This window comes from Narcine bancroftii, chromosome 1 (assembly GCF_036971445.1).
Source record: "Narcine bancroftii isolate sNarBan1 chromosome 1, sNarBan1.hap1, whole genome shotgun sequence".
In the NCBI taxonomy this organism is placed as follows: domain Eukaryota; kingdom Metazoa; phylum Chordata; class Chondrichthyes; order Torpediniformes; family Narcinidae; genus Narcine; species Narcine bancroftii.
The window spans coordinates 304565157-304591612 of NC_091469.1; the positions used below are offsets into that span (position 1 = coordinate 304565157).

At 38.5% G+C, this 26456-nt stretch overlaps 1 long non-coding RNA gene across 2 annotated transcripts in view; it reads left to right on the top strand.

Moving 5' to 3' along the window:
• The window catches only part of LOC138751944 (uncharacterized), a 58601-nt gene that overhangs the window by 17307 nt on the left and 14838 nt on the right, over nucleotides 1-26456 (top strand). Inside the window, exons 2-3 of one of the 2 annotated variants that reach the window (XR_011350279.1) lie at nucleotides 3158-3262; nucleotides 19678-19729. This is a non-coding gene — a long non-coding RNA (uncharacterized lncRNA). The remainder of the gene's footprint in view (nucleotides 1-3157; nucleotides 3263-19677; nucleotides 19730-26456) is intronic. The other variant, XR_011350282.1, reaches the window with a different exon arrangement.

The window sequence follows — 26456 nt, forward strand, 5'->3', positions numbered from 1 at the left end:
TAGTTCTGTAATATTAGAAGCAGTTGGCTTGTATTCATTGGAATTTAGGAGATTGAAAGGGGATCTCAATGAAATATTTTGAATGTTGAAAGGCATGGATGGAGTAAATGTAGAAAGGTTGTTTCTATGGTCAGAGAGTGGAGGACAAGAGCACACAACTTCAAAAATGAAGGGTGTCTGCTTAGAACAGAAATGTGTAGGAAGTTCTTCAACCAGAGGGTGGTAAATCTGTGGAATATTTGTTGCCACTGGCAGCTGTGGAGGCCAGGTCATTGGATAGATAGTTAAGATAGATAGGTTCTTCATTAGCCAGGAATGTTCAGCAGCTCTTGGACTATATACATTGGAGTATAGAAGAATGAGAGGAGATCTCATGGAAACATCTTGAATGCCGAAAGGACTGGACAGAATAGATGTGAACAAGATATTTCCCTTGGTGGGTGAATTCAGGACAAGAGAGCACAGTCCTAGAATTAGAAGGTTCCCATTTAAAACAGTGATGAGGAGAACATTCTTCAGCCAGAGGGTTGTGACTTTGTGGAATTTGTTGCCACATACAGCTGTGGAGGTCCAATCATTGGGGGAGTTTAAGGAGAAGATTGATAGATACAGATTAGTCACAGTATCAAGGGATATGGGAAGAAGACTGGAATTTGGGACCATCCATCATCTGCAATTCATGGCTTCACATGACCCGGATTGGGAGGCTAAACAGGTACTACACCTTGCCCAAGAGTGACCTGTAGGCTATGGGACAGAAGGAGGGCCTTACACCTCCTTTTGCTGAGCAATTGTGCAGCGCCGACACTACGCAAGTGGATAGGATAGTTCAAAAGGCCGATGGTATGCTGGGCTTCATTAATCAGGGGATTGAGATCAGGAGTTATCAGGTGATGTTATGGCTCTATAAATCTCTGGTGAGACTACACTTGGAATATTGGGTTCAGTTCTGGTCACCTCATTTACAGGAAGGATGTGGAAACTATGGAGCAGGTGCAGAGGAGATTTACCAGGATGTTGCAGATGAGGCAAGGCTAGTAGATCTCAGACTTTTATTTTGGAGTAAAGGATGAGAAGTGACTTAATAGAGGTCTACAAAATTATAGAGGGATAGATAAGGTGTATAGCCAGTGCCTTTTTCCCCAGGAGATGGAACTCTTCATCAAAGCTCATCATTTTGTTTGTCTTCTGGCCCAGGGTGTTGACTGTTCTTCTTGTTATATGGTTGTATTTTGCTCCAGACTTCAGCATTTTGTGTGTCCTCCAGGATTTATATTATCTCACTGTTTCATATATATTTTTTTAAAAATTGTGAAAATACTCCTTGGTTTAAATTGACACAATTTTATCCTCAAATTATGCCCTCTTGTCCTAGAATCCCCTACCATGGAATACATCTTTGCAGCATCTACTCGGTCCAGGCCTTTCAGAATTCAAAATGCCTCTATGAGGTTCCCTTCATCCTTCTGTACTCCAATGAGTACAGCCCAAGGTGAAGAATATAAGAATAATTTGGATAGGTACATAGATGGAAAAGGTATGGAGGCATATGGTCTGGGTACTGATCAGTGGGAATAGGCAGAATAATAGTTCAGCACAGTCCAGAAGGGCCGAAGGGCCTATTTTTGTGTTGCAATGTTTTATAGTTCTATGATTCTACCCCATGCATTTCTGGGGTATAAAGCTTGCTCATTTTTATTTAGTATGAGCACCAAGTCTTTGCTTTTGTACGACAGCAGCCCAACTTTTTTGATATCAGTGCATTTTGAGTTGAATGCATTTGTATTGCAGTTAAGATAAAATCTCCATGGACAAAAATGGCTCCTGTAGTTCAAGTGCTCTATTATCAACCCTGCTGAGTCCTATGGTGAAACCTAGCCAGTGAAAAATCAGATTTTAATGAGAGTTGAGACTGGGATGCAACTAGGCCCTCAGAGTGGAAGTTCATCACGTAACAATTTCAACGTGTTATGCTCCGCAATCATAAGTGAAGCTGAAAAATTGGCAAAGTGCCTTCTATACATGTTGCTGAAGCTTGCAGGCATCCTATTGATTCTCAATCTCCTGCAGAGTGCTTTACTTTTTGAAAGATTTTTAAATGGAATTTAATCATCAAGAGAACAAAACAAAAATGAGAGGCAAATTTCTTCTGATTACATCGCTGGCAAAAATAAAGGGAAGAAGCAGCAATATTAGTGCTATAATTTTCTCCTTCATTTACCCAATAATGCCTTTGGGAGAGATTAGAGTATTGTGAAGGTAGTCCTTTTATTTCTCTGATATAATCCAGCTAACCCTGTAAACTCCTGTATAGGGACCATCCAAATGCACAGCTTAAATGAGGAGCACTTTCTCAGGTTGACAATTTGTGTCAATTATTTAAATATTCTTCCAAAGATTTAAATCAATGCATCTTATCTTGCTAGAATAGAGCATTGGTACCCCTGTGCAACCTCTCCCTTCAAGATCCAGTCTCAGGTCACCATCCTATGTCATCTTCTGCCCATATTTAGCTTATCCACATGTGAAGGGCTAATCCCACTGCTAAAACGCATCCCAGTGTCCAACAGTGTGAGTTTTTCAGGCTACTCTGGTGATGTCGAGCATCTAATCCATTTTATCTGCAATAACGGTTGCCCCCTGCTGCTACGAGATGTACCTGCTATCAAAGATCTCTGACATTTTAGAACTGAAGCACAGCGAGCTTATTTTGTGTGAATGAGATTTCTCAACATCCTTGCGACCAGGAATGAATGAAGTGACAAGGTAATATTTGCAACAGAAATCCCTTTGGATAGGATGCTTGCAGAAGAGACACCACCATGTACTGGAAGCCCAATCAGATCAGAGCGAGGTAGAACTTCTGCATGGTCTCCAAAAATAAAGTGATATATGGAATTCATCAGATCTCATTAAAACAAGGTGAAGTGATGGTATGGCTTACATAATGTTTTCTATCTAAGAAGAGCTTTCATCAATTGCCGATAACCTTTTCTTATCTTTCTTTTACTGATGCTGTTAGGACTTGCAAGAAGTGACTAAAATTGATGGATAATGAAACAACACCTGTAAATCCTTGCAAGAAAGAGCAAGGATAACATGTATCCGTGTTCTTATAATAAAATAAAGATCTCCTTGTTGTGATCTGTCAACACAGCTTCCTGATTGCGGAGCATAACACCCTTTTAATCATGATTGGATGCATCGCACAAAAGAGCTGGAGAAACTCAGCAGGTTACGCAGCATCTGGAGAAAGTAAAGGGTAAGCAACATTTCAAGAGCTTTGTCAAGGTATTAGCAAAAAGAAGGTAGGACCCTGAATAAATAAAGATGGGGGTGGGGGGGGGAGACGAGAGGAGGAAAGAAAGAGCAGGGGGAGAAACACAAGGTAACAGGTAAGAAGTACATGGATGGGTGGGAGAGTAGATTAACTGAGAAATAATAGGGGAGGGCTAGCTCTCTGAATGGAGAGGGAAGGTAAGGGGATGGGAAACTGGAGGAAAGGAGACAGATGGATAGGGAGAGAGACATGCTCAGAGGAGGGGTTTAATGGAAATTGGAGTAATCAATGATAATACTGTTACGGATCCAGAGGACCCCAAAATCCAGCAGCAATAGAAATTTACCAAGACAAATGGTTAGTTAAACAAAATTTACTTTTAATTTTCTTTAAACATAAAAACAGGATCAAACTTTAACTTATTACTATTAACTTAACTTAACTTAACCCCCCCCCTTCTAATTCTAAGCACATGTGTATGTAATGTGTTCAGGGAAATTCTTTGATTCAAAGTCCAATCTCACTTCTCACTCCTCCAAGTTCACTGGTATCAGGCAATTCTTATACTCTGCACAGAATTTAACATTTATGAATTTTAACCAAGCTCCTATGCTTAAAATTAAATGGTTACTGCTCAGGAAGGTTCTTATTTGTTTCAGAGAGATATTTGTGGCTTGTTGGACACACACAAACTGATTTACTTCCATCAGTCACTTCAGTGTCTTGCCGAAGAAACTTTCCCTATCATGGGTTTTCCAAATGATAACCTCTTCCAGGTCACCACAGAGTTCCTCTTGTTTCCCTTATTTCAGGAGAAACACTTTAGCCAGCCATTTCCTACATGGGGTTTTCAAAAGGCTGAACTCAGAACTCACAACCCGTCTTCAAAATGCGATTTTCCACCTTCAAAAAGCTACTGCAGAAGTCAGTTCTCTCCTCTCTCTCTCTCTCTCTCTCTCTCTCTCTCTCGCTCTCTCTCTCTCTCTCTCTCTCTCTCTCTCTCTCTCTCAAACATTACTCAATTGAAGTAATTTACAAAACTAAGCAGCTGCATTAAAATTAACAATGTTTCAGAACATTAGGACACATGGAAAGATCATGAGGTAGAACCGCCCATCAAAATTTTATAGATCATGAATGTATGATCAATTTTAAAGCCATAAAATGTTGATAGAGTTTCCACAATGTTAATTCTCCTCTTTTGTAGCCAATGTTGGCTCTGGCAAACATTAGAAAACTTAGCATTGGTTAGGCTAGTGTCTTCAAGACAGTTTAGCTGTTGACAGCCAAGGTCATGCCTGTTGTAGGTCATTATTTTACAAATAATTATGACCCCAACTGAACTGCTATACCTTCATTTCTTATTTTTGAGACTAGACAGGGGAAATAAGTTTTAAATGGTCTCTGGAATTAAATTGGTAAGTGCAATTATAAGTGATGGCTTGATGGCATTCTTTTAGTATTTTGAAGGAAAATGTTTTTAAGACAGGGATGCTTATTTTTTTCCATATAAAAGAAGATATGATAGAATCTAATGAATCAAAAATGGATTTGGGAACAGAAACAGATACTGCAGTGGTTCTTAACCCTTTTCTTTCCAGTCACATACCACTTTAAGTAATCCCTCTGCCATTGGTGTTCTGAGATTATTAAGGGATACTTAAGGTAGTATGTAAGTGGGAAGGGAAGGTTGAGAATCACTACTCTGGACCCAATTGTTACTGAAGTATTTTACTTGAGAAAAATAATCATTGACCGATTTCCTTTGGAGTTGTGAAACCCTGCACATAACGAGTCAATTAGGTACGATTAAAACAATGGTTTTCATACTTTTTCTTTCCACCCACATACCACCTTAAGCAATCCCTTACTAGTTACAGAACACCTATGGCATAGGGAATACTTAAAGTGGTATATGAGTGGAAATAAAAAGGATGAGAACCACTGAGATACAACTTGAAAAATGTATAACAATTTAGGTAGGATATTCATCTTGATAATATTGACATGTCCAATTAATGTCATCAAAAGAGGGTACCACTGTGTCAAGGACATCTTGACATGAGTCATTAAGGTGAAAAAAGCTTCTTTAAACACATTATTGAATTTCTTAGTAATACCTAAATAGTTGAACTTATTTTTTAGCTATTTTAAAAGGAATAGAGCAATCTAAATAGCAGGAAGAACTCAAAACAAACAGTTCACTCTTAGACAAATTCAATTTATATCTTTAAAATTACCAAAATTGATTAATGTGATAAAATTGATGGAATTGATCGATCAAAATTCTATATATACAATAAAAGATCATCTGCATAAAGAGACACCTTATGAACACTTCATGCTCTTGTGATTCCTGAGATAGCAGCTGATTGTTGAAAAGCCTCTGTAAGAGGTTCTAAAGTCAAATTAAATAATAATGGACTTAAAGGGCATCCCTATCTGGTACCACAATACAACTTGGTTTGAATTTAATTGAATTAGTGATGAGTGAAGCTGTAGGAGATGAATAAATAATACCATTTATAAATTGTGGGCCAAAATTAAATTTCTTTAATAATTTGAATAAGTATTCCCATTCTACTCTATCAATGGCTTTTTTTCAGAGTCAGAGGAAATAATACATTCTGAGGATGAAACTGTAGGAGAATAAAGAATATCTAACAAATGACAGATATTAAATTATAAGTAACATCCCTTGATATACCCAGTTTGATCCATAGAAGTGACCAGAGGCATGATATTCTCTAACCCATGAGCTAAAATCTTAGACAGTATCTTAGTCAATATTTAAGAGGGAAATTGGTCAGTAGGAGAAACAGACTAATGGGTCCTTATTTGTTTTTAGCAATAAGAGAAATTCAGGCTTCATAAAAAAGTTTCTGGTATCTTCCCACTAACTAAGGATTGACTAAAGACAGAATCCAACTGGGGTATCAGTAAATGGGAAAATGATTTATAAAACTCCACTGGGAAGCTGTCAGGACCAGGGATCTTACCAGAGAGCAAAGAGTTAATAGCTGCTGCAATCTCCTGCTCAGAGATAGGCTGTTCCAGATTTAAGCTATTCTCTGAAGAAACTGTAGGAATAGTTCAATGGCTGTATAGAATTTTGGTCTTTGATTGAATCAAAGCTGTACAATTTAAAGTAAAACTGAGAGAAAGTGTCATTTATTTCAACATGATCATTAGAAATCTTTCAATTTTCTCTATGAATCTCAGTAATAAGCCATTTAGCTATATAATGTTTAATTTAGCTAGCTAAAAGTTTCCCTGCCATTTCTCCATGCACATAGAACTTAGATTTACTCTTTAAAGGTTGTGTCTGTATAGGGTAAGTAAGAAGCAAGTTGTGCTTAGTTTTAAGTTTGACTCTTCTTTCAAAAACCTGGGGTTTTGGAGTTAAGGTATATTATTGGTCAATACGCTTCAGCTAATTGGCCAAATCATCTCTCTCAGAATTAGTCTTGTTTTTTTTTAATATTAGGCATAAATGCAGTTATTTGACCTCTAGTATAAGCGTTAAAATCATCCCAAATGACTAAATAGAAACTGCCGGAGAGGAGTTTTTTCTGAAAAAAAAAAGAAATTTGATCTTTTATGAATTTCAAAAAAAAATAATTGTCCAAAAAAAGGGTATTCAACCACCACTGTTTAGTGATTCTAGGTAAATCTGGGATATTAATAGACAAAATCACTGGAGAGTGGTCAGAAATTAGTATGCTTTCATTAGAACAAAACTCAACAGAAGAAATTAATTGCTGGTTTATAAGAAAATAATCAATACTTAGAGAATTTTTATCATCATAATGAAGAAATCTACATATGTAAATAAGCCCAGATTGTAACATAAAATAATTTATAAATATAACTGACTTATTTAAATTAGTAATTTTATAAGATGAGTGGTCAAGAATTGGGTCAAGCTAACAGTTTAAGTTGCTGCCTAATATCAAAGAGTACATATTCAAATCTGTTAAAAAATAATTCAGGTCATAAGTATTAAGACCATAAATGTTAAGAAAAACATAAAGTTTATTTTATAGTTTACCGAACAATACAAAAAAATGAGCAGTGATAATCTCATGTTAAATAAATGGCATCAATTTATCAATTAAAATTGAAACACCCCTAGATTTAGCCAAAAATACTGAATGGAATTGCTGTCCCTTCCAAAAATTCAAAAATCGTGAGGTGTCAGAGAGATGAAAATGTGTTTATTGTAACAGAATAATCTCAGGTTGAAACTTTCTAATATGAGAAAAGAACTTCAAGTGTTTAATTGGATGGTTCAACCTCACAATATTCCATGACAAGAACTTAATATCTTTGACCATGTGAGAAATTAAAAATCAATAATACAACATTTTAAAATTGATGACATCCACAATAATAAACATCAGATTACAGTCTCACAAAAACTAACAACCCCGTCCCCACTTTGTGAATTCCCACTGCCCATGGCTGCAGTGCACAAACAAAACAATATTCCCCAAAACTTGCTAATGGCAGTTATCCCAGAATTATACATAAAAGATAAGGAACCTCACACAGCTACAAAACTGTTGTATCTACTTCAAAGAAAATATTAATATTTCCATGGATTTAGTAATTAATTATTAACTGAAAACATTAGTTACCACATAAGGAAAAAGAAGAAAGAAATGTGACCTCTCTTTCTTTATAACAAGTATAAAGAGTTAAAAAATGAAGACTTTAAAAGGACATATGTATATATACCTACACATAAGAAAAGAAAGAACTTTCTCTTATGAATTAAGTAAAAACAGAAGTCTTATAAAACATTGGTTTAAATTCATCTCAAAGTAAGCAAAAAAAACAGTACATATGAAAAGGGGACAAAAAAAGTATAGAAAATAGTCAATAAGTACATGTTTTACTCAACCATTGAAACTGGAAGATAATCTTTCAGAAAACCAGCTGCAGCCTCAGGAGAAAGTAGCCACTTCTTGGTATTGTCTGATAAAGTGATTCGCAATTTAGCTGGAAAGTGCAACGATGGTTTTAAGATGGAATTATAGAGCTGAGACATAACTTCTTCATATGTAGATCATTCATTTATGACTTTAGGTGGTGAGCATGATCCTCCCCAGACCTCCAGAATTAAAAACAAACTTGTTTCTCACTTTTCCATTACTGCTGAAGGTTAGTTGACCTGAAACATTCACTCCATTTCTCTCTCTGTAGTTGCTACCTGACTTGATGAGTATACCCAGCAATTTTTATTTTGTTTTTAATTTCAGATTTTCTTTATGACTTTGATCGTATCTTTTCAGTTGACAACAAGTTGACTTGCAAATAGCAAGGAATTAACAACCAGATTTATATTGCGGTGATGCTGGTTGAGAGATAAATACTGATTAGTACACTGGGATACTTTGCTACCCTGCATTAGTGCTTTGTTTTTTTTTACATCCCCTTGAGGGAATATTTTATTTCTTTATTAAATATAACATCTCTGACGAGGCAGAATTCTCTTTGTATGAGACTGGAGTATGAAGTACATATCCTTTGTATTAGAATCTGAAGTGGGAATTGCACCGACAACCCTCTGATTCAATATGACCATCCTTTATGAATTTTAGTGCATTTGGTTTGAATAAATAAATGGCCTACCTTCTAACAACTGCCTGCTATTGCATTGTTTTCCTCACCATCACTCGACAAATGTGCGTATCTGAAAAGGTGCATCTACAATATTGCCCGTGGAATGCAGTTACGCTGTAAATAAAGTCTGGCACGAATGAGATTCAATAAGCTGTCAGTAAAAAAGGCATGTTGTGCAATGCTGTCACTGATAAATTAACTGACTTCCATGTTATCAAATAAATCTCATTCAAATGCTGGAGATGATAGAGAGCTTGCTTAAAAAGACTCCCATCAGTGATACATAGCCATAATGATAGTTTAGAAACAATGTCTACATCCAAATACAAACACACTGCACAGCAATCTTTTCCAGCACAGATGTCAGACCAACTATATGATAACTCACAGAACAAATGATTCAGAAATGTACTGTGGAAAGTTTTGACATTTTTGTAAAATATTTTGCTCTCAGCAAGATTTCTTATTACTGAAAAAAAAAGAAATGATTAAATGGCAATTTACACAAACCAGGAATAGATTCTTAAAGCAAATATTTCAAATTGGTGTAGCAATAACAGGTGAGTTGTGAACAAGCCTGAAGCCCAGCCACAGTTCAATAAGTGTTCTTACTCTTGCAGCTGTCAGGCTCTTGAAAATCCTCACATATCTTAACCTAAACCCTAAGTTAATCCACCACTACCGAAAGATCTATGTGCCCCATAAAAAATATCAATTTTTGCACTAACTGCCACTGGAAATATTTATGTATCATTTTATTTCTATTATCTCTTTTTATGTCTCATGGCATATTGTGGTGATTTAATTTATACTATTTTATTGTAAGTGAATCTTATATACCGGTGTGGCTACAGCAAGCAAGGATGTTGATGCTTTCAAATGACAATGAAACATAAATGTTAGAAATACTCAGCAGATAATGCAGCATCTGTGGAAGGAGAAGCAGAATGAATATTTCAGATTCATTTTCCTTCAGATAAAATAACATTGACCTACGGTGTTAACCATGCTCCTCGCTCCAAAAAAGCTGTCTGACTCATTGAATATGTCCAACGTTTTTTGTTTTATTTCAGTATTTTTAGAATCTGCACTGTACATCTGTATTCCTCAAAATGGCAACTTGCAACGAAACATTACTCTAGTCTTTAAATTGTCCAAAGGTATCCTGGAACTGAATACTGAAAGCTGATTGCCAATTCAAAGAAAGTATAACTAAGAGTTTAGTCAAGGAAGTGGTGCTTAAGGAGACTCAAAGGAGAGGGAGTGGATAGAAAGTGGCATGGATTGAGAAAGAAATATTGACGATAGCCCTTCAGGGTTTAATTCTGCAACAAAAAAATGATTACAAGAACACCATGAGATTTCACTAGGAAAAGATACATTCATAGAAGTGAATTAAAAAAAAAACACTTTGCCTTATCTAGTGCTATCTCTCATAATTATTTATTTTCAATGTCTCTATATGGAAAATCAAAGATATTGAACCCCAACTACCGTGTTCTAAGGAGGTTTACTGTATTTACAGATTATAAATTTCTTAAATACCATATTACTGGACTTTGCTAATATTTTTAATTGAATCCATCTCAGAAATGGTTAATTGAAATTATATATGATAAATTATTAAAATTAGATCCAGTACTTTACAATAAGATTTAAACTAGAACAATCAAGGCCCTTATTTGAGGATATATGGGACAAGATTTTGAAACTGGTAAATACATCTTCTATATGTGCCTGACATTCATTAATCCAATTCAAAGTGGTGCATCGTGTTTACATATCCCAAAATAAATTGGCTAGTTTTTTTAATATTAATCCTATTTGTGATAGATGCAAATCTGATATTGCTACATTTACACATATGTTTTGGTCTTGTCATTCCTTAGAAAACTATTGGAAAGAAAATATTAATATCTTTTCAACTATACTCCAGGTGGAGCTACAACCCAATCCAGTAACTGCTCTTTTCGGGGTTATTAACCCCAAACATAAGGAGTTTTTTTGGATCTCTTCAATGGGTTGTGGCCTTCTCTACATTGTTGGCTAGAAGGGCCAGCCTATTCAAATGGAAAGACTCTAGACCTCCAACAGTGCTCAATGGTTTTCTTGTTTAAGTTCAGAAAAAAATTAGATAACAGTGAAATTTGAAGATACGTGATGACCTTTTATGTTTTATTTTCATATGATGTAAATGTTTTGAATGTGATTAGATATCTTTACTCTTCCAGATGAAATACAATTTTGCCTTTTTTTTTATTTACAGTAGAAACCAAAAAACTACAAAATAAATGAAACCCTTAGGATAAGATGCTCAGCTGTTTTTTTGTTAGTTGTTGGATTTTTTAAATTAGAATAGGTTAGGTGGGTGGGTTTTTTTATACAATACTCTTGATTTATTTTTTTCATTTTCACCCATTTCAGTGGAGGAGGGATTGAGTTTATATTGTTTGAAGTTTTATATATATATATATATATATATATATATACACACATACACACACACATATGTAATACTGTATTTTCAGTTGTGTTCCCTTTTCTTCATTGTATTGCATTTCCTATAAAAACTAATAAAAAAGATTGAAAAAGAAAAAGGAGTGAAACAGTACAGTGTTTCTCCAAAACTCAAATGGAGATATTGAAGCTTTCTTTAATTGCCATTCTACAAGGCTTTTTATTTATGTATCTTTCTTGGTTTCCCTGGATCTCTATAATTTGTGTAATTACTGCCTCCCACTGCCAACCTTCAGATCATTCCTATTGACAATGAAGGGAAAAGTGAAATAGGATCAAAAAGCCCCCAAATTCGTGCAATTTCTTTCAAGATTTTAATTAGTACCAAAGAGTAAATTTGAAATGTGAACTTCTAATTAATAATACATCAAGGAAATAATAGATTGTTTTATTTTTCAAAACTGGCAATAGTAATATTTTTCAAAGATATGTATATAAAGAATGAATAAACATATCATTTGACAAAGAAGCCTCTTTTGTATAATAAACCGATTAAATCTTCCATGGATCAAACGTCAGTGTGGTTTATTACATATTATTAAAGATATAATTAGCAGAGATAGGATTCACTTCTTTTCATAACAGTATAAAACATATCCATGGTAGATTAATAAAATAGCATTTTTGCTATGTTGAGGTTGAAAAAAAAATGAATTAGATCCTTGGTATTCAACTAAATATATTGTTGAGAATATTGACTCTGTGTTTCAACTACAATGGGGAAAGAGCATAATTTTGTTGGTTAATATAGTGAAATTACAACATTTTCAGTTCATTGTAAATAGTAAATACTGTAAAAATCTCTGGTATCCTAATACTATGGGGACAGGTAGATGCTGCTTAAGTGAATTTCCTGGTTGCTTGATATTGCGTATTGCATGAACTGAGAGTCAATGGTGAGGCATGCTAATTTTAAACTTCCATATTTTTTACTCATTTATTCCCCGCAATTTTTTTTTTGCCTACTGTATTATTACAGTCATAATAGAATTTCCATTTGAACCTGGCTCACATTGCATGAAGTAAAGTGTTTCTATAGTTTTTCATGTCCATTGGCGCAGGCCAGTTAATTCAGAAAGTTATAAAGGGAAAAAGACAGAAAAGCATTTCCTTTGAGAATAGACTGATTGTGATTTGCAATCACTCAAATTATCTACTGGAAGTTCCACTAAATAAAATATTGTTCATTGGCGTAGCAGTTAGCACAACATCATTCAACAACCAATGAAAGGGTTCAAATCCAGCGGCGTCTGTAAAGAGTTTGTATGTTCTCACCATGCCTGCATGGATTTCCTCTAGCTGTTCCGGTTTTCTCCCACCCTTCAAAACCTACGAGGGTTGTAGCTTGAATGGAGTATTTGAGCAGCATGAGCTTGAGGGCTGGAAGGGCCTGTGACCATGCTGTATGTCTACATTAAAAAAAAATTAAAATTAAATTTAATTTAATAATGTAGTTTATGCAGTGTTAGACTTGTTGCCAATGGTTTGTATTTTCTGGCTACGTATATTTGTTAAAAGCAAATTTAATTGTTGGTGCTTATCTACTACATATAATCTGCACAGCTGATATGGTTACGAAATCACATTGAGAAAATACCCTGTGTTACAAATATAGATTCATAATTCTAAATATAGCTGCTAGGCAAAATAATTTATTTATCAGTATTCTGAACACCTTGCACAGTGAAACATGTTTTAATCTTTTTTGTTCATAAATGTCAGTTTATTAAATCCCTTTAAAGTGAGCTATAGTATACATCATTGAAAAATGCAAAACAACCTCACTACATTTCCACTATTTCAAGTGAAATGAATTCTTATTTTTAGACATTCAGCAGTTATTTTGAAGTTTACATCAAACTTATGCTGATCTCATGAGCTCTTAAGCATGTTTATCCTGCGCTTCACAAATATCAATGGAGTGTCAGTTACATTGAACGGTGCTGAGATGGTGGGCTGGAGAGTACAGCACTGTGTGATGTTCTATAAACTATGGTTTATATTTGATGTTGGAGGGGCCTGCCTCCCCAGAGAGGCAGGCCCCTCCAGCCCGGGTAAGAAACCTGCATAGGAGAAGGCCACTCCGATATAAAACCTACGACCCAAGGACCTCGCTGCCACGTCCCAGCTTGCTTGGCCACGGCACACGAACCATGGGTGTAAAGGGTGGGGCCAGTACTGCGCGCACTGCACTCCACCTAAAAGCTCCTTTGCGCAGGCCCGAGGACAGGTCCACATCCTCCCCCTCCACGTCCTCCCCCTCCACGTCCTCCCCCTCAAAAGATGCTCACAAACTCAAGCTAGCATGCTGGAACATCAGAACCATGCTAGACAAGGCTGACAGCCACCGACCTGAACGTCGGTCTGCCCTCATTGCACATGAACTCCTCAGACTTGACATCGACATAGCCGCTCTCAGTGAAGTCCGCCTGGCAGATGTAGGCAGCCTCCAAGAACGCGGCGCAGGCTACACACTCTACTGGTCTGGAAAGCCTTCGGGTGAATGACGCCTATCTGGTGTAGGCTTCATGGTCAAGAGCTTCATTGCCTCCAAACTCGAAAACCTTCCGACAGGCCTCTCGGACCGAATCATGTCCATGCGACTCCCACTTCAAAACAAGCGTCACATCACCCTCATCAGTGTCTATGCTCCAACCCTCCAGGCGGAACCAGCAGAAAAGAACAAGTTCTACACCGACCTGCGCAACCTCATCCAACGTACCCCTACAGCCGACAAGGTTGTCATCCTGGGCGACTTCAACGCTCGTGTCGGCAAAGACTCAGAAACCTGGCCAGGAATCCTGGGCAAGCATGGCGTCGGCAAGTGCAACGACAATGGGCGCCTCCTGTTGGAGCTCTGCGCAGAACAGCGACTTGTCATTACAAACACCCTTTTTCAGCAGAGGGACAGCCTTAAGACCACCTGGATGCATCCCCGATCCAAACACTGGCACCTCCTGGACTACATCCTGGTGCAAGAAAGTGACAAACAAGATGTGCTCCACACCAGGGTCATGCCTAGCGCAGAATGCCACACTGACCACCGGCTGGTTCGCTGCAAGCTCAACCTTCACTTCAAGCCAAAGCCCAGGAACAATAAAGCCCCCAGAAAGAGGTTCAATGTTGGAAACCTGCAGTCAGACGAAGCAAGAGAAAACTTCCAGGCAAACCTCAAAGCAAAGCTCGACGCTGCAACCCGCCTCACGGACCCGTCCCCTGAAACCCTCTGGGATCAGTTGAAGACTACCATACTGCAATCCACTGAAGAGGTACTGGGCTTCTCCTCCAGGAAAAACAAGGACTGGTTTGACGAAAACAGCCAGGAAATCCAGGAGCTGCTGGCAAAGAAGCGAGCTGCCCACCAGGCTCACCTTACAAAGCCGTCCTGTCCAGAGAAGAAACAAGCCTTCCGTCGCGCATGCAGCCATCTTCAGCGCAAACTCCGGGAGATCCAAAATGAGTGGTGGACTAGCCTCGCCAAACGAACACAGCTCAGCGCGGACATTGGCGACTTCAGGGGTTTCTACGAGGCTCTAAAGGCTGTGTACGGCCCCTCACCCCAAGTCCAAAGCCCGCTGCGCAGCTCAGACGGCAAAGTCCTCCTCAGTGACAAGATCTCCATCCTCAACCGATGGTCAGAACACTTCCAATCTCTTTTCAGTGCCAACCGCTCAGTCCAAGATCCCGCCCTGCTCCAGCTCCCTCAACAGCCCCTAAGGCTAGAGCTGGATGAGGTTCCCACCCTGGATGAGACATATAAGGCAATCGAACAACTGAAAAGTGGCAAAGCAGCAGGTATGGATGGAATCCCCCCAGAAGTCTGGAAGGCTGGCGGCAAAACTCTGCATGCCAAACTGCATGAGTTTTTCAGGCTTTGTTCGGGACCAAGGTAAACTGCCTCAGGATCTTCGTGATGCCACCATCATCACCCTGTACAAAAACAAAGGCGAGAAATCAGACTGCTCAAACTACAGGGGAATCACGTTGCTCTCCATTGCAGGCAAAATCTTCGCTAGGATTCTACTAAATAGAATAATACCTAGTGTCGCCGAGAATATTCTCCCAGAATCACAGTGCGGCTTTCGCGCAAACAGAGGAACCACTGACATGGTCTTTGCCCTCAGACAGCTCCAAGAAAAGTGCAGAGAACAAAACAAAGGACTCTACATCACCTTTGTTGACCTCACCAAAGCCTTCGACACCGTGAGCAGGAAAGGGCTTTGGCAAATACTAGAGCGCATCGGATGTCCCCCAAAGTTCCTCAACATGATTATCCAACTGCACGAAAACCAACAAGGTCGGGTCAGATACAGCAATGAGCTCTCTGAACCCTTCTACATTAACAATGGCGTGAAGCAAGGCTGTGTTCTCGCACCAACCCTCTTTTCAATCTTCTTCAGCATGATGCTGAACCAAGCCATGAAAGACCCCAACAATGAAGACGCTGTTTACATCCGGTACCGCACGGATGGCAGTCTCTTCAATCTGAGGCGCCTGCAAGCTCACACCAAGACACAAGAGAAACTTGTCCGTGAACTACTCTTTGCAGATGATGCCGCTTTAGTTGCCCATTCAGAGCCAGCTCTTCAGCGCTTGACGTCCTGCTTTGCGGAAACTGCCAAAATGTTTGGCCTGGAAGTCAGCCTGAAGAAAACTCAGGTCCTCCATCAGCCAGCTCCCCACCATGACTACCAGCCCCCCCACATCTCCATCGGGCACACAAAACTCAAAACGGTCAACCAGTTTACCTATCTCGGCTGCACCATTTCATCAGATGCAAGGATCGACAATGAGATAGACAACAGACTCGCCAAGGCAAATAGCGCCTTTGGAAGACTACACAAAAGAGTCTGGAAAAACAACCAACTGAAAAACCTCACAAAGATAAGCGTATACAGAGCCGTTGTCATACCCACACTCCTGTTCGGCTCCGAATCATGGGTCCTCTACCGGCACCACCTACGGCTCCTAGAACGCTTCCACCAGCGTTGTCTCCGCTCCATCCTCAACATCCATTGGAGCGCTTTCATCCCTAACGTCGAAGTACTCGAGATGGCAGAGGTCGACAGCATTGAGTCCACGCTGCTGAAGATCCAGCTGCGCTGGATGGGTCACGTCTCCAGAATGGAGGACCATCGCCTTCCCAAGATCATGTTATATGGCGAGCTCTCCACTGGCCACCGTGACAGAGGTGCACCAAAGAAAAGGTACAAGGACTGCCTAAAGAAATCTCTTGGTGCCTGCCACATTGACCACCGCCAGTGGGCTGATAACGCCTCAAACCGTGCATCTTGGCGCCTCACAGTTTGGCAGGCAGCAACCTCCTTTGAAGAAGACCGCAGAGCCCACCTCACTGACAAAAGGCAAAGGAGGAAAAACCCAACACCCAACCCCAACCAACCAATTTTCCCCTGCAACCGCTGCAACCGTGTCTGCCTGTCCCGCATCGGACTTGTCAGCCACAAACGAGCCTGCAGCTGACGTGGACTTTTTACCCCCTCCATAAATCTTCGTCCGCGAAGCCAAGCCAAAGAAGAAGAAGAAGATATTTGATGTAAGATGATGAAGAACAAATGTAGTTACCATGAGTACAAGAAAGACATTGAGGTGGACTCGGGCACTTCCATAGTACTGGCTATCCACTGAAATACCATTTCAAAAAGTGGTTTAAACACATTGAGAATTTATTTAACATGTCATATCATAGTATTGCCCAAATTATCTTTATGTCCATTACTTTGAAATTGTTATGTTTCAAATTAATGTATTGCAGTGGTGAGGGATGGTCTAATTGTTAAGTTAATCTCAAAACCTTGGAAAGATCGTGAATGTGTCGTATCTCTGACTTCTTCACAGCAGCACAGTATTGTATCACACAATGCCATGCTAAACTGAAACAATTAAAACTCGTCATCAGATGTTGCAGGTGATTGCAGGGTAATTTTAGAGCATTCCTGGATCCATTATCAAAGAACAAGTAACCTGATGGGTGCAACAGGTCAAGTTCCTTAATGCTCCAGATTTCTCTTTTTATAATATTTTTATTGAGTTTAACATATAAGCATGAATGCAGAATTAACGAATACACAATAATTCATTGGAATACAAGTAAGCACGCACACAAAAAAAAGCCAATGGAAAAAAAGTATCTCCTCCTTGTGATAAATGCAACATTGGAGATGCTTCATTATTTCACATATTTTGGACATATTTGACCAAATTATTTCAAACTTTCTCTCTTTCAAATTGTTAAAGTTGATTTTGAATCAAATCCCTCAAATGCTTTATTTGGTATTGTTGGAGAGTGTGACATAATGTTAACAACATCTGAGTGACATGTATTTGCTCTTATTTCTCTTATGGCTGGGCGGGCGGTGTTGCTCCGATGGAAGGACGTTACCCCACCTAATCATGCTCTATGGCTACATGATGTCATGCCATGTTTAAACTTGGAGAAGATTAGATGCTTAAATTATGATTTGAATTTAAATTTTCAAACACTGTGGGGGTCCTTCTTGAATTACTTTTATAATCTTTGATTTGTTATGAAGGTAGAAATGTTGACTAATGAGGTAATTCATCTCCACCCCCTTACCTCTCCCCATTCACAGAGCCACCCCCTTCTCCCTGCCTACTGGCATACCCTCCCTCCCTCATCCCTCTATTATCTCTATAACTGCTCTCCTCTCTCTGCTCTTCCCCTCCCCCACCATTTTTTTCACCCACCTTCCCACATTTCGCTCATAACACGATGAAGGGCTCAGGCCCGAAACATTGGTTATGTATCATTATCTTTGCTATATAAGATATGCTATTTGACCTGCTAAGTTTCTCCAGCATTATGTTTTAACAAAGATCCCTGTGAAGGCCCTAAAATTTCCTCTCTTAATTCTTGCAGTAATAGATCCCGTTAATCCCTAAGGAGATCCACCTTAATGTTTTCAACACCCAATACTTCTTCTTTCTTAATATCAACGTACTCCAGACTATCATCAAACCCCTCCCTTATCCCATTATTATCTATGCCCTAATAAAAACACAAAACCGCTGGAGGAACTCAGCAGGTCTCTCAGAGACAATAGGAGGCAAAAATGCATAAACAATGTTTTTGTTGGAGCCCTTTGTCAAGGTATGAATAAAAAGCAGTCATGTGTCTCAATTAAACGACTGGGCAAGGAGGAGCACAGGCAAGAATTGGAAAGGAGAGGAAAGGTGATTAGGGAAGGATGCTCTATGAATGTAGAGCAGGAGGAAAGGAGATAGAGGGAAAGGGGGAGAAAGAGAGACAGGCAGAGATAAGAGATGGGGAGAGAGATAGAGAGGGAGAGAGATGGTGAGAGGGAGAAAGAGAGAGAAGAAAGGAGACATAGAGATAGGGAAAGAGAAAGAAGGGATGGGGGTGGGACTAATGGAAACCAGATCATTCGCTATAATGCCATCTGATTGGAAAGTGGCCAGATGGAATATGAGGTGCTGTTCTTCCAATTTGCACATAGTCTCAGTCTGGCAGTTGAGGAAACCCTGGACAGAGATGTAGATATGGGAAATGGGGCAGGGAATCAAAATGGGTTGCCACTGGGAGGTCCCCGCTATTGTAGTGGGCAGAAAGCAAAGGTTGAGAGATAACTCCTGACATATGGAAAGTGGTCAGGCAAATTAAGTTTAACTCAGATAAGCTGCTGCTTCCTTTCAGTTCCAAAGGCCCCAACTTATGATGGGGTTCCATTCTGGAACTCCCATTGTAAATCAAAAAAAAATCATAAATCGTAAAAGGAAACGGCACTTATCAGTTTTTTATAATTAAATGTTGAATACAGTGACTGTGAGCGTAGTTGAGTCAGCACTGTTAGAAAGTATGCTGTATGCTACTCTTGCGCGATGCTACTGTCACGCATAATCATACGAGAGTAATGTGCCACATATCGCAAGTGCTGGGACACATCACAACTCAAAACGGAAAGTACGGATTAAACCATTATAACTTCAAAAATTCGTAAGTTCGACCATCATAAATCGGGGACTATCTGTATACAGGTACTCTCTGACTTCCAACCGTAATTGGGACTGAATGATTGGTTGTATCTCAAAATGGACGTAAGTCAGAAGTGGAGTACCAAAGTCTTAAGGCAAACTTTTTAATCATATCTTTTTTGCATTGTCTTTTTGATGATAACAATTTAAAGCTTCCTGAATTTGTCAATCAACCTTAGTGAATCTTTCCGCATTCTGGTCCATGTTTACCTTGTGCACAGGAATCAAGATGGCTGTGCCCAGCCTACGGACCCCAGGACACCAACTAACAAGGTAAGTGCGCATATTTTGACTCTGACATGCCCTGTATCCCTGTTGTAATTTGTCAAATACAACATAATCCATGTAAATTTTATTTTTTTACATTTTTCTTTAAATTTTGATCGTGTGTACAGATGGACATAAGTCTCAAGTCGAGGAGTGCCTGTATATAAATACACTGCATTTGTAGTCTAAGTACAACATGAAATTGATAGATGATAGTAAATTAGGTCTAAACTAATTTTGGGTGATGCAACTTTCCTGCAAGTTTTAAAAATTGCTACGTGATTATACAATAAAAATATAATTGTACAAGCAACATTATATGTTAGATTGACATATAACTATATTTTTGTAAAATTATACAAACGGTTGTCAAATTTCTCAGAAGGGAAGTATGATAATGATCATTGCAACATGGCTCAGGATGTTGTTTCTTGCACAATGCTTGGTTTGAACTAGACCAAGTTGTGCCCAGACCAAATATCAATGGACATCTGAGACAATGGAACCTGCACACCACACCACTCAATTAAAAACCCAAAAGCTGAGTGATTCCCATACCACACTGTCCTTTATCTCTCAGATCCACAAGTACCCACTACACGGCACACCTGTGACAAGGGAACAAGTTCAAAGGGTTCAAAGAGTGACAATCCTGGACACATGTTAGTACTGAATTGTAAACTTCATTTACAGGTGGGAGAATTATGCAACAGGAGACAAGCACACACACACGCAAACCAGTGAAGTAAAGATCATGCAAATCGGATACAAGTTAACTACTAAAAATTGCAACTCCTGATTGTAAAGTAAGGGTTAAAACAAACAGGCACAGCACACCAATTAACAAAAATATTCTAATCTAACTGCAAGATACAATAGCATACGACGGTCTCTCCTGGGTGTATGCCATAATTAGCCTCCACCCTTTATCGGCATTGCCCACTGCTCACAACCTGGAGTGAAGCTCAGGAGTACCTCAAAGACAAAAGAGATTCAACTAGCATATCTGTTAGGTTTTTAAACTGCAGCCAGACACGGGCAAGTCCAGGTATGCCCATGTGACCTTGGGTGAGGAGGGGACCAATTGGAAGGAGCCTTTACCTGTGGGTATATTAACATGAGAGAATGACTTTTGACCTGTCACCAGCCACGGTGGTCAAATGACCCTCCAGGTGCAAGCACATGAAAATGCTTTTGTTCTGATCAGCTTCTGGTCCAACCTTTTGGATAATCCTCCAAGATACAACACCTTACACACTAAATTTCACATGATTGACTTCAGGCCAGTTTGATTCAAGAGCATCCAATCCTTCTGGATACCTAATTGCACTATCCCCTATTGGAGACTTTGATCTCAGAATACCCATCTTTACATAGCGGACAATCATTTGCAATCCTCAACTGCAGTTCTCTGTTGTGAATGTTTATCCCACCCATCCCAGAAAATTCCATCCATCTTTTGCCTCCACTGATCACAACTTATCTTCCTTCCCTTATCCCTGTACAAAACACATGCTTATACTGCCAGACCTGCCTCTGCACTCACCTCTTCTCAGGATTCTTCAAAACTTCATGTAGCACAACTTTGTTTCCGGAAATGTGCAACACCCATCCATTGTTCCAATGAGGGGTCCAAAATCTGATGTGGTCAATGGAACCTGCTCAACACCAAACACATGCACCCATCAGAGTTTCTTGGCACTTGTCTCCAATAACTGAGCAACAGAGCTTTGCTTTATTTTATTGCAAAGATTTTGGCTGTGAACCTGCGATAAAAATCTTATTATATTTCTATGGAAGTAATATTTATTAAATTTATCCTTAGGCACTTGGAAGCTGGAAGATCAGGATGGAAACATGCTCAGACTATATGTATAATTCTTGATGTAAACTATCAAATGAAAGAAATGCATTTTTCTCATAAAATGGGATTAACAAAGGATATGAGAAACCTTCTCATGAACTGCAAAAAAGTGACACCACTGACAGTGGTTGATAGGCCAGTGAAAACCTAAAGAATTTTATCTAATACCTTAGACAAATCTTGGGATGGTGTCTGAACTCACAGAAAACAATGATCTGCAACACTTTTAATGAAACACAAAAGAAAAATATAGAGACATGATCTTGTTATTGGCAGCTTATAGCTCATGCTGGGTTGGAGTAAGACCCATGAGGCTGAATAAATATTTTTATTCAGCAAAATTGGTCCTTGAGTTGAACTATTCAAGAGTGATTGCAGTAATAAAACATACTTTTCTTCATATCCTCCCTTGAACATTAATGCATCCTTCCAAACATTCCATTTGTTTCTGATGTGAAATAATTCAGTCATAATACTATTTAGAACACATTAATCAAGTTATCCAAACTATATATCCTGAAATCTGTTAGATTGTTTGACTGCACTACTCTCTCTACACCCATGACTGTGTGGGCAGGCACAATTCAAATGTCTTCTACAAATTTACCGGTGACACCTCAGTTGTTGGCAGAATCGCAGATGGCAATGAGGAAGCGTACAGGAGGGAGATAGATCAGCTAATTGATTGATGTCACGCAACAATTTTGCACTCAATGTTAGAAAAACGAAGGAACTGATTGTGGACTTCAGGAAGAGGAAATCAGGAGAACCGAAACCAGTCCTCATCAAGGGCTCAGCAGTGGAGAGGGTAAAGACCTTCAAATCCTAGTTGTCAACATGTCTGAAAAACTATCCTGGGGCATTCAATGCAATGCATTCATAAAGAAAGCTCACCTTGTTAGGAGTTTGAGAAGATTTCGTAGGTCATTAAAGACTCTTGCAAATTTCTACTGTGTACTATGGTGTACTGTGGACAGCATTCTTACTGATTTCATTCCTGTCTGATGGCACAGGACAGGAAAAAGTTAGTGAGTTGTGAACTCAGACAACGCCATCATGGACATTAATCCTCAATCCATTAAGGACATTTACAAGAAGTTGTGTCCCAAGATAGCAGCCTTTATCATCCAGGGCCCACGCCACTCAGGGCATGCCTGCTTCACATTGTTACTATTAGGGAGGATGTACAGGAGACTGAAGATGAACACCTAAAGGTTAAAAAAAAACTTTTTCCCCTCTGTCATCAGATTTCTGAATGAACAATGAACCACAGACACTTACCCTAACATTTTTTCTCTTCTTTTGCACTATTTTTAGTGTATTTACAGAAATATAATTTAGACCAATGTTTACACATGTAATGCACAATAATGCTGCCACAATCCAAAGAATTTTGTGACATATGCTCATGCCAATAAGTTCTGATTCTAATTCTGAAAGTATATAAATCTGTTTGAGTTCTGTTGCCATTTGAGTTCCTTAAGTAAAATTCAATGTTCACCCTTGAAATCCATTCCCAGTCTTTTCTGCCCAACTGCAATTCCCCTGGATGAACCTCAGAGCCCTCCTCAACTGATGCCATAAGTGAACTCTTTATGTCATATAATTTTCTGGAAAACAGAGAAAAACCACTCCACCCTGGTAGACTAAGAAAGAAGAGCTGAGGTAATTGTGTTAGGTAATTTCCAAAAATAATTTCTTCCCTAGAAAGTTGATTTTTTTTTTTCTGTTTGGCTTTGCATGATCTTGTGATTTCCAGGAATGACTCCATTACTGGGTCACAATATTCAAATACCAACTACATAATCATATACCTGGTTACATATGGAGCAATCACTCTGGTTCATGGCAAACAATGAGCAAAAAAGCAGAAAAAGCACTTTGTGTATGTCCTCAAATCTTTTGTTTTGTAAAAAAAAATTGTGATAAACTCATTGTCACTGATTACTCAAGAGAGAAAGGATAATCTTGGATGGCATTGAGGGACATGCAAAAGGAGCATGCTGAAACCCAATAAAAATGATGGAAAGAAATCAAAACCACCTAACCAAGATGACAAATAGCTCCTGCCCCAGAGGTGACAGAGCCTCTATATTCCCACTTTGGCCTTAATAGTCACCTTAGGGTTCAACAGTTGCGGTTACCTTCCATGGAAACTCTTTAAGAAGCATTGAGCTCTAAATGTTGTAATTAAGCATGTTCAGTAGCATCAAGGTAAATGATTTGTAGAAATAGGGAAAGGGAGCATACAAGTTAAAGGTTAGCTGCTTTGAAAGGCAAGGGGCTGAAATGAAGTTTAAAGAAAGGGAGAATAATTTTTGATTCAATAGAATCACTACTGATGTCTGTAGTAACTAGAGAATGAATTCAGGAGTATGGCTTCCGCAAAATTAAATGGTGGGACTCAAACAAATGGGACTGGTGAGAACTGAGACGGATTTGTGTGGGTAGATGAAAATTGAACCTGTTGTTGAAAGTGAGGAGGCAGACTCGGAAAAAGAAGCCCCAAGAAGCATCATAGCCAATGTAATGTAAAGAATTGGTGGAACTCGTTCACAAATAATGGATTCTTTCAAACAGAAATGAAACATACAGAAATATAGATATTAATATACATGCATAATGGTCAAAATTGGTTCTAATTGTTTAGGAAAATAATTGTGCAAATGCTCTGGCAAGTAAAACCTGATGATTGGTAAATGGGTCTACTTAAATGGTTGAAAAATCTTTTTCATTCTCAATACTTCAATCTCATTTATTTCTGTTCCAGAGAGCATGTTGATGAAACATTTATAAATCTATCAATTATAATGAGTACAGGGGAAGGTCCCTTACCTTAGCTTTTGACACACCTCTACATGTGTCTCTGCTAATTAGGATTTATCCTTGGAGTATTACAACTTGCAATGTTTCTACTTAGAGCTAATACTCTTTCCTCATTGCACATTTTCATGATCTGATTTTCACATGACCTGGATTGAAAAGTTATTACCTTTTAATATGCCAATGAAATATCATGAATCATATCTAGAAATAAATATTAATGCATTTCAATCTTTTTTGGATTTTACTTCATGTATAGCCTCACAAAGATGCTAATATAAATGAGTACAGTCTGCTGACTGAACTTTGTAATTGTTGTGCATGTCTGGTGATAATTAAGGTAAAATTATTATATGCAGAGTGTACTAACAAAGTAACACCTGATTTTGTGACATCATCTTAGCTAAGCAATTTAAATTTGCTTCTATAAATTTGTTCTTGAATGATTATATCGATGATATTAGAAAAATATTGATCTAAAAATGAGTTTGTAAAATGCCATTATGATCAAATGTGCTGTGAAAAGTAGGTACTCAAATAATCTATCCTGTCTTTTCCTTTATTTGTCAACACTATTTCAATCCAGTTCATTTTATGCACCATAAACGGAATGAAATTATATATGCATATTCAAATCTACATCAAGATAACCCAACTAATGTTCTCTCACTGGCCAATATCCCCTGTGATGAGACTTCATGCACCAAAAACATGAAATTGTATATGCATATTCAATAAAATTAGTAACTTTATAAATTACTCCTAGTTTATTTTAAAATTTAACCACATGCTGTTGCATTTTAATATTGATAATTAAACCAGAGATCTTAAATGAAAGGCTTCGATCATTGTGCATTGTAGAATGTTTCAAATAGTGCCCCAGTACTATGTACACCGCAGTAACGTGGCTTTTAAGTGGGTTATCATTTTTATCCTACCATTGTGTTGTTCAAACTGCTAATCTGGTAAATTGAAACATAGATCCTTCATTGGTACTATCCAGTGATGTAGAATAAATCAGGAAAACAAGGAACTCCAAAATGATCGTAATATTCTGTTGTTTATAATGAACCTAATATCATCAGTGAAGAGAGAAAACAAACATAAAGAGATTTATCTTTGGTGTTGGCACTAAATGTATATGAAAGGATATGAAATATAATCTGCATATAAGAATCAAATGGATGTGTGGGTAGAGTTGATTATAACCAGTAGCCAATACATTCGCAGTACAATCAAAGACACATTTATAATTTGGGTTGGCAAAGGATCCTATGGTTGATGTACCAGTGATGGCGAGGCTATTCCTCTGTCGTAACACTGGTACTAGGACCTATTCTAGTCATCCTCTCCCAGGCCTGCTTCACGTGGAAGGCTTCCTGATCTTATCATGTAAGCTCTCATTCCTGTCATCATCTCTTCTACCTGTATTTTAAGGGCAGATGCAGCAGGGAAAGTGCCAACTGCTATGTTTGGCCTGTCCTGGTTGTTCTGAGTGCTCCCATACCGTACAGTAACTTTAGCATGTGTCTGTGCTCAGTGACCACCACCACTTTAAGAGACACAAGAGTCCTTTAACTGATGTGTTGTAGTCTATATTTATATCTTAAAATATTTCTTTATGACAAAGAGTGGCAATCAATTCTATGCCAATTCACAGAGCAATCCCATTTCCAGTAGTTTTAAGACCATAAGACACAGGCTATTCAACCAATTGAGTCTACCCTGCCATTTAATCATTCTCCTACTGCCCACCCTTCTCCCCGTACCTTTAATGCCCTGGTTAATCAGGAATCTATCACTCTCCTCCTTAAAGACACACAATGACCTGGCCTCCACAACTACCTGTGGCAACAAATTCCACAGATTCACCCCTGAAGAAATTCTTCTGTTTTCCTGGTTTTCTTTTCATATTCCCATTAACTGTCCCCAGATCCTACCAATCAAACTAGATTAATTCACAATAGCCAATTAAGCCACCTACTCAGTTCCTGACATTGCTCTCCATTGTTGTGTGCTTATGAAAGCAACAGACACTGCTTTACA